Here is a 10,263-nt window from a genome sequence, read left to right as displayed (position 1 = left end):
GTATAATTGCAAAGTAATTAGCTATTTTTTTTATGCATTTCAGGCCACTGATTACCGAATCATTTACGTCTTATTGAGACACAAATGATTGAGAATGCAGAGAGAGGATGGAGGGAAGAGGGTATACTGTAGGGCAGTGGTTCTCAACGTGGGGTCCGGGGACCACCAGGGGTCCTTGAGGGGGTTCCAGGGGGTCCCCAGCAAATTGATGAATTGTTAAACTTCAGCATTATTTAAGAAGTGAGCACAATTAGAGAATGTAGAAGAATGACTGTTTTGATCATAGCTTTACTGTTATCTCTCTACCAACAATACAGATAGTCATGGAATTCTGGACAAAATCATATCTGACAATAAAGATATTCTCAGATTTGAGTCAGAGAGACAAAATCTCATCAAATGGGGGTCCGTGGCTCTAAACTGTACTACATTTGGGGTCCTTGATATAAAAAAGGTTGAGAATCACTGCTGCGGGGCATAAATAGATAGATACACAAAAACAAAAAAAAACACACACACTCATCATACATTCTCAGCCAAGATCATTGCTAACCAAATAAATCTAAATCTAAACATCAATCTTGCGTTGTTGTTAGCCTGTTATGATCGCTATATTGACTTTTACATATTGGAAATCTCCACTGTCAACAGTGGTGAGAGTTAACAACTTCTATTCTTCTATTCGAGAATGCTGATTAAGCAATGTTCTACTGAGGCTTTTTATTGAGAAGTGAATGTGAGTGTGGAGCGGAAATGATGCCAAAGACTTAAGAGGACAGGATTGTTCTTTTTTCCACCGTGTTACCTGTCATTTACATCGCCGACTGAATCTCTCTCATCCCGGTGATAGAGGTGACCTTGACTCTGACGGTGAAGTGTCTGGTTTTTAAGCGTGGGCTGTTACCGGTGTCCCCGCTCCTCCAGGGCTACATGTCAGTCACACTGATCTCCCTCCCTCTGTCTCCTCGCTGCTTATCCCTTCTTTTCCTCCCTCACGTTCTCTTGTTTTATTCTTCGGCATTGCGGGACAGCGAGCCTGCGGGCCGGCTCGCTGTCCCGGTGATGTCAGAACACACACACACACACACGCTCACACAAATACACACACACACACTCTCTTGTGAATGACCGTAAGAAGCGGAGTCAAACTCCTGCCATATGTTACAAGGGTCATCTCAACAGGAAACAGACCTTTTGAAACCAATGTCACACAAAGTCATGGAAAGACCCTATAGCAGCTCTAATCTATACATATTCATATACTTTTCTAAATGCTACAAGCATACAGCTTTCTCTGAATGAAAAGCGAAGCTGTAAGCTGACTGTAACTTTAACCTTCACACATTCTTGACCCACAATGCACTGAGAAAGCATGCACGGCTTTACCTGCTTCCTCTCCGATAAGCACTGTACTGCTCTACTGTACGGAGCTGTAACTACTGTTATTTGTCACTGGGAGATTGGAGGGGAAACGTTTCGGAGGGGGTGATCAGTTTGCTGTGGTGTCTTATGGGAGCTGCCGGGCCAGTGTGTGTGTGTGTGAGTGTGAGTGTGTGTGTGTGTGTGTGTCTCCCAAGCTGAAAACACTGCAGTCTTCTTCAAGCCTGGCTGGCTTACAGCAGTGTGATGTAAGGGCCTATTTTTTACTCGGCTGCCTTAAAGTCATGGAGTCCAGCTTGGTTGGGCTTTGTTTAGGGAAAATACTAAATCAAATAAGACAGACAGTGTTGCCACCTCTATCCTATTACAGCATGTGTGTGTGTTTGTGTGTGTATGTGCGTGTGTGTGCGTGTGTGTGCAGCACCCAAGGGAATGGAGCACAAAAATGGTTGGAGCCCTGACTAAATGGGGTCAGAGAGAGTCATGGGAGAGCCTACACACACACACACACACACACACACACCAACACCTCTTAAGGGCAGTAGTCACACACACACACACACAAACACACAAACACAATACGGGATGTGGCCATTCACAATCATCCAAAGTGACACAGAAACACAACACGAGCACAAACGCCGCTGGGCCTTTTGCCCCCTCTCTCTTTCCCTCCCCTTTTTCTCTGTCGCTCTCTCTTCCTTTCTTTCTCTTTTCTTTTCTCCTCTTTTCTTGTTTCCTCTCTCTCTCTGCCACCCGCGCCACGCCGTGTGCCAGTTTGAGTGAAGTATTGACAGTGTTTGGCCCCTGCATCCAGCTGACAAAGGGAGGGATCCTGTGGGGTGAGTGGCAGGCAGGCCAGTCTCCATTGATTTTAATGAGGGGTGATGGACACTGTGATCTGACTCACTGCATACTCTCTGGAAGGGGCACAGGACAACCTTGCCTGGCTTAGAGTATGGATAACAATGCATTACTTAGTCAAGAATGGCAGGTCGATGTTATTGCAGGTTTCAGCCTTCACGGGAAGGAACGGCCCTTTTAACCCTTTTAACCCCTTTTATCCAGGCAGGTTGACTCAGAACACTTTCTTATTTACAGCAATGATAATGTTTTATTGATGCCCATAGGAAAGACTCTTTGCTTTCCCTTCTCCACTGCAAGGTCAGAGGTCAGCAGGTTTAGTGTCTTGCTCAAGTACACTTCAGCAGGACAGATGCTTGCTGACACAAAGGCCTGAACCCAGGTCCTTTGGATGAATGGCGGCCTCTCTGCCCCCATTGCAGCAGGAGTGAGGGTTACATACAGTACATTCACCCACCTTCCCAATACAACCACACTCTTATATGCAGTTTGGGGGTCAGGGGTTTTGCTCAGGAGCACTTCAACAGTAAATTGTTGATGGAGGAGAGAGTGTTTCTCATTTACTTTCCCCAACCATTTTTCCCAGTTTGTCAGATCAGTGACCTTCCACTTACTAGTCAGGTTCTCTAACTTTAAAGTCACAATGAAACCGCACTTTGAGAGCATCTTGCTTCCTTAAAGTGATGTATTTAGGGCGGGACATAACATGGTGAAGGATCATTCAAAAGTGTCGAGAAAAAAAGAGAAAAGCAGTTGATTTGATGTTGTTATTTGATGGGAGGGGCAGGAAAATCTGTGAAAATCTTGTGAAAAGTTATGGTTTTATTGGTTGGAATTTTTATGTCACCTCCTGGTACATGATGACATCACCAATAAAGATTTTCTTTTGGGTTAGGGTTTTCCAGGAACTAAAAGTAATGAGATTTCAATATATAAACACAAGAAAATACATATTTTGTCATTATTTTGGTATAAATTGTCAAATAGGTGTATGGTAAGAGAGTCTGAATGAGCTAAAAGGGTGAAAAAGTCATTTTTCATTTCAGTGTGGCTTTAAAGAGTTTCAGGCTCCATCTAGAACCTCATTTTGAAAGATGTGAATAAGTGTGGGTGGGGAGCGAGGGCGGTGTGTCTGTGATAACGGATCACCCGTCTCTACTTGGGAGCGGTGACAATTTTGTGATCGCGAAGTGCTTGACGCCGCCCGAGGTGAAACACCTGCCTTGACATCGCTGACTGAGGTGTGACCAGAGGTGCAACACGGTCTAAAGTTTCAGCCCGTCGAGAGCAGATATAACGATTTTCTGCCCGTAGAAGCAGATGCAGGATGTAATATGAGAAATATTGAAAATATAGAAGCCGTGTCATCATGTTTACAGCTCAAAAAAATGTCATTTAGATCTGATTCGTTCTCTAAAGCTGCACTAGGTAACTTTGGGCTCCAAATGGCAGCGAGAGGCAAACTGTTTGAAAACTGTCTGAACTTCAATACCCAGAAATCATGCGACGTAAACGCTCATATTTACCAACCCGGCTGATATGCGTCTGCTTTATACCAAAGGATACCGCAGCTGTTTAGGAGACACTTTGTACTTCACTCTGACGTTTGGATTTGTCATTTCTTGTGGGCTCAGAAGATTTCCCGCCAGTGTCCATACCTGACACCAGACTTTTTTCCTCTCTATTCTTCTCTATCGCAGCCTCTCATTTAACCTGTTAAGACATGTGGATTTTACATAAAATACTTGTCTAGTGCAACTTTAAGGCTACTGCGACCTCACCTGTCTCCACTATTGGGGAATAAGCATCTTGTGTCCTTGTCGGTTGGAACCGTGGGCCGCATCTTTGAAGAACTGCCAACTGCCCATCTTTCATGCAACACTATCTCCAATACTCCTTTATCTGCATTGTACCTTTTGTCTTTGTATCTTCTCTCTCTCTCATCCTCTCTCTCTCTCTTTCTACCCCTCTTTGTCCTCTCCTTCCTTTTTTGTTCCAGTAGAGCAGCACACTCACCACCCTCATTGTTTGCCCCGGCCCTTTTTTTTTTTTCAGCGATTCTCTCCTCCGTCTCCCATTCTCCTCCGGCCTATACGCCGTTACAGGCTACCCCGAATAAAGAAAAGAAAACACGATTTGTATTCCGGGCCACGTCTGTGATGTGAGAAGAGAGGGGGGGGGGGGATAGGAGGCGGCGAGGAGGAGGGGGGGGGGAGTTGTTAAAGTCACAGTTTGAAGACTGCTTAAATTCATTGGACATATAGGCGAGTGTCTGGGGGCATGTGCCTACATTGCCGACAAATTCGGCTCTTTTTAAAGGTGTGTGTGTGTGTGTGTGTGTGTGTGTCGGGGGTTGACCTTGAGTCAGCGGCTGTTTGAACGAATACAATGCAACCCAACCCCCCCACCCCCCCCACCCCCACCCCACCCCCCACCCCCCAAAAAAAAAAAAAAAAAAAACACACATGCAGGGAAGGAACCGCCGTGCTGTCACCCAGCTTAAATCACAATAATGAGTCACATTTTACTCTGGGAGCTGAGGCTGTGTGTCTCGCTAGCTGCTGCTGCTGCTCGTAATTAGGCATTCATCTTCTGGAGTAGTATTCATGAATCTTATTTTGTGCATCATTACACGAGCGGTTTGTGTATTGACACATGACTTGTGCCTGCACTGCGCTCGGGGTTGGCTGGTGGTTGTTTAGGTTCGTCTAAATATAGACTCCCTGTATCCTCGCGCTGGGAGAGTGATGCATTTAGCGTGTGCAGAGTGGGAGAGTGAGTGGGCTGACTATCCACACACACACACATACACACACACACACACACACAGCAGCTCAAGTGTTCATCAATGCCTTTTTTTTAAGTTCCAGCGTGCGGGTGGCATGTGTGTGTGTATGTGTGTGCTTATCTATATTCGTGAGATATGAATGTGCACGCATGCCCACATGCATGAGTGTGCGTGCCAGTGGGTATGCCATTGTGTGCCAGAGTGAGAGACAGTATTATGTAGTGTGTGTGTGTGTGTGTGTGTGTGTGTGTGTGTGTCCAACGTTGTGCCCTGTATCCCTAACCCCAGCAGTGATGCCTGGTCAGCAGCAGCAGCTGACACTCTCTTCTCACTGACAGCACCTCCTGCAGGGCTAACACAGAGAGAGAGAGAGAGAGAGAAGAGGGAGAGAGAGAAGAGAGAGAGAGAGAGAAGGGAGGAGAGAGAGAAGGCTCCATTGACCTTGCAGCAGAAAACCCTAACAGTTAGCACACTCTTGACTGCTCATACACCAAGGCACACACCCTGAGAGACGCATACACAACACCTCTCTCTCTCTCTCTCTCTCTCTCTCTCCCTCCCTCTTTCACTGTCTCTCTTTCACGTTCACTCTGACACTCGGTTCACACTCTGGTGGTTAGGACTTGCCTCGGGCCCGGTTGCTGCGGCCGGCCTTCTTACAAAGCGAGAGAAAGAGAGCGGGATGGGAGAATGGGAGAGAAAGAAAGAGAGAGAGAGAGAGAGAGAGAGCGGGTAGGATGGAATATGCACATTCATACGCCTATAAAGGAAAGAGATGTGCAGTCATTCGTAAAGCCACAAAAGACAGAGACAGACTCGCTGTAACTGAGTTATAGCTGCAGGGGCACAGAGGGAAGAGACAATCGTCCTGCACCCTGCAACTATCATGCATTAACAAAATGAGTGGATATAGACACACACACACACACACACACACACACACACACACACACACTTGCATATACAACTCCAAAAACCACCGGACATACCAAATGACACACAATCATACGTATGAAATCATGTGCATTACACTACTATATCATGCACTCACATACACAGACATATACAGAACCACACACACACACACACACACACACACACACACACCATGTCTTCCCTTGGTTCCATCCCACCGCAGTGTGAAAGTGAACCCCGGGCCTCATCAAAGCGCTGTCTGCCAGGCACAGTACCTCTATAACTTAATGCCTCTTCCTGCTGATAACACAGCCTCAGCCCGCCACTGCCTGATTGAATATGACACTGAAGCGAATGAGTCCCATGAAGGAGTGTGATATGGGATAAACATTGTCATTTAGTGTTGCTGCTGCCACTGCTGCTGCTACTGCTGGCTTTTTGTTGATCCTGCTGGCTCAGATCACACCGACATGACTTCTGAATGAAAAGATATCACAGTGTTTAAACGCTTGGAAGTCTGTTTTATGGCCTAAAAATGGCGTCTTTGGTTCAGAAAAAAAACATCAGGAAAATACTATGGCAGGTTTGTTATATATTCAAACCATTTATGTCTATGAATGCTGGAGAAGAAGTATAACTCGCAGATGTTTCGACACCGTGAGTTTGTCCCACGTACCGATTCTGTGAGATTGAGGCAAAGCAGGATGCAGAGTCGAGGAGGGAGGGGGGGGAGAGAGAGAGAGAGAGAGAGAGAGAGAGAGAGGACGGGTGACGGGATGAGAGGTCGAGGATTAAATGAAATGTAGAGTCAAGGAATCGGAGATGAAGGTCAAGACGGAAAGGGGAGGAAGAGCAGGAAGCGATAGATGGATGGAAAAGTTTGCCCGGGCCGCCTTCTAATCGCTGACCCCCCCGCCCCCCCCCCCCCCCCGCGCGCCCTCGGCCCCTCGTTCCCGCGATATGACACTCGATGGGGATTGATGGATATTGGTCAGAACGAAGCCGCCGGCTCCCGGCTCATCGGGGCTAATCTCCGCTATCGGGATGAGCTGTCGTTCACCTCGTAGGGTTTTTGATAATGCAATTCCGGCCGACCGCTCAGGGCTTCGTTGCTCCACATTAGCGTGAGCCGTTTCAACATAACTACTTCTTCTCGCCGGGGCCTTTAAGGGCGACTTTTCTTTTTTTTTCCCACTTACCCCCGCAGGATAATGTAGAGTGCCGTGTTCTGCGCCGGGAGTCGAGGACTTTTCTCTCACTTTGTGTTATCTCATATTTGAACAGTTTGCGTGAGGAGTAAGTGAGGAATTTAAAGTAGTTCTCCCTTAAAATTTGAGGTATTTTATTCTAAGGGCTTCATCTGAGGAGCCTGTAAATGAATATTAGTATCTCTCTTTGGTGGTGAACGACTGGGAAAGGTATATGAGGTATATAATGTATACTCTGGGATCTTCTTTTAATGATATTTCTCTACCTTATATGAGGTATATATGTTATATTCTGGGATCTTCTTTTAATGATATTTCTATACCTTCAGTGCGATGAAGTACTGGTATTATAATTAGGTATATACCTCATTATACCCCTCTTATGTTGTGGTTCCTGGATGAAATTGCATAATTATGTAATGAATGAACAGTATATGTAGATAAAGACAAAAGAGACAAAAAAGTACCATGCACTCTATTTGCGAGTATCCTTATGCACTTCTAATGTTGTAGTCTGTGGATGAATTGTGCAATTTATGCAAATGATGGATGAACTGTTGTCTAATTTAAGTAATGAATGAAGCATTGTGTTGCTGCCAAGCAAAACAATTCCCCTCGGGTAGATCTGATCTATTCATTCAATTCTATTCTATTCTAAGAGCCAAATTGTAGAAGTTATAAGGGAGTGTTGTAAAAATTGAAAGTTCTCTTCTTGGTAATGAAGAACTAGGAAAGGGATGTGGTTAGGTGGGGGTCATTTAATAGTCCACAGTAGCATTTAAATTTTGATCAGGCCCTAATGAAAAACAGCTGGATCCACATCCGTGTTGCCTTTAGGTCAGCTCCGACAAAACAGCGCCCCCTGTGTGATGCAACAGCACTGCAGAGGGAGATCTGCCTTCAAGTCATTGAGTCCGACCGATGTTTCGCTACCAAACACATGGCAAAGTTACATTTGTTGTTGACCGACTGAACGTTTAACCTTAGCATAGAGGTACCATGCGTTTAAAAAGGTATATATATATCTCTATATATACGAGTGTAAATCTATATATACCACGACTGTTCTCCCAGCAGATTAAGGCTTTAAGTGGCTCTGACAAAATGGGTCACATCATCATCCTATTTAATTTTTTGCCCAAAGAAAAAAAAAAAAAAGACAAGCTCTAAAATAGGAAAAATCCCAATCCATTTCCGCTGTGCGCTCGCTCCCATCTGACCGCGGGTTCGTTAATGATCTCATTTAAGAGGTCACGGGTTTTCTAATTGGAGGTTGGCCTGACTTGCTGCGGCGCCGGGGCCGACCTCTGTGTCGGTCTAAAGTTAGCGTCGACCTTTTTTCACCTCCGCTAAAAATACACACACACACACACACACACACACCTCTGTCGCCGCTGTCCTTAAAAAAACACACACACACCGGCATCTTTAAATAGCTCGAACAACCTTTTGGACTCAATCAAAAAAAAAAAAAAAAATGATTCTCCTCTGCTTTCACACCTCATTTGAAAAAGTGTGAGTTGGCTTTTTTGGGCTGTGTCTGCGTGTGTGTGTGTGTGTGTGTGTGTGTGTGTGTGTGTGTGTGTTGAACGGACGCCTGCTGCATAAGAGAGATGGATTGGGGAGAAAGCGAGAGAGGCTGCGGTGATAAAGGGGAGAGGAAACACAAATGAGCTGCTGAGCACCTTTAAACCAAAGGCATTCAGGGTAACGCAGGTATCACTGTAACCACCTGAAACCATTCCACCCATTGCTGAATAGTGTGTGTGTGTGGCGGCACCTTCACCTGACCTCACCCGGATCTGGCAGGACACCACGCACCATCTCCAGTCCCATCACTTATTCAAATATTAGCCGAGCGGCAACAGCTGACGTTCCGATAGACGCTGTTGGCTTCACGCTCATAATTCCTTATTAGCTGGTCGCTCAGAGTTATGGCTCGGCTCCAGCATCCACACACACACACACACACACACACACACACACACACACACTCATTTCGACCAGCGTGCGCTTACATACCTGTACCTATGCAGCCGTGTGTGCAGAAACTCACACTAGCGTCTGCACACAACGTTCCACCGCTGTTTGCACGCACACACACACACACACATACACACACACACACACATAGCAGGCGCACAGTAACAAGCCCCGGACCTCACAGTGTCAGACACGATTTCCTCTGATCAACCTGCCGTATCAACCGGCCCATCAAGCCCCTCCAGATGCCGCCCCCGGCCTCCCAGAACATCTGTCCTTGACCTTGGCAATGAAGTCTCGCCAGCGAAGACTCCAGAGAGCCTGTCTGCCTATCAGAGCCGTCTGCCCGTGCCCATTATGGTATCAGGGACGCTGTGTGTGTGTGTGTGTGTGTGTGTGTGTGTGTGTGTGTGTGTGTGTGGGGTGTGTAAATGTGATTGAGGGGGGTTGGTGGAAGGGAGAACAAAAGTTAAGTGCATTTCATCGGTGACCTGCCATATTAGAGATCAGTATACAGTATGCGTGTCTGTGTCTGTATGTGTGTGTGTGTGTGTGTGTGTGTGTGTATCTGTGCACGTGTATGATTTTCTTGATGTTTGTTCCGGGAGGAATTTTGTTGGACAAAGTTCAAGATATTGAGTGCGTTTCATCAGTGACCTGCCATGCCGTATCAGAGACCGTGTGTGTGTGTGTGTGTGTGTGTGTGTGTGTGTGTGTGTGCGTTTGTTCCAAGTGGATCCGCTGGACCCGTTTCAAGAGTTGAGTGCATTTTATTGGTGACCTGCCATGCTGTTTGAGCTCGGGCGTAAGTGTGTGTGTGTGTGTGTGTGTTCAATCATTTGCTGACCAGTGGGAAAGTAAAGGCAAGACAGGACTATACTGCACATCCACCCTATATGCATCCAGTTGTTCCTTATCCAATTATGACTCGACACCGAGAGTCAAACTGCACTCGGATCAGTCTCCCTTCCTCGTTAAAACCTGCCGCCTCAGCGAAAAAAAAAACACGTCCCAAACTCCTCTCCTTCCTCTTCCCTTTATCAAAAATCGGTGTTTTAATTAACGCTCTTTACCGCGGGGCCCCCGAACGCCGCGTTAATCGCTCGTTTAATGACACGATCTATC

This window comes from Centroberyx affinis, unplaced genomic scaffold (assembly GCF_046629955.1).
Source record: "Centroberyx affinis isolate AG114_WGS23_722 - 3 ecotype Tasmania unplaced genomic scaffold, CSIRO-AGI_Caff_v1 ptg000262l_1, whole genome shotgun sequence".
NCBI lineage: Eukaryota > Metazoa > Chordata > Actinopteri > Beryciformes > Berycidae > Centroberyx > Centroberyx affinis.
This window is presented reverse-complemented; position numbering follows the sequence as displayed.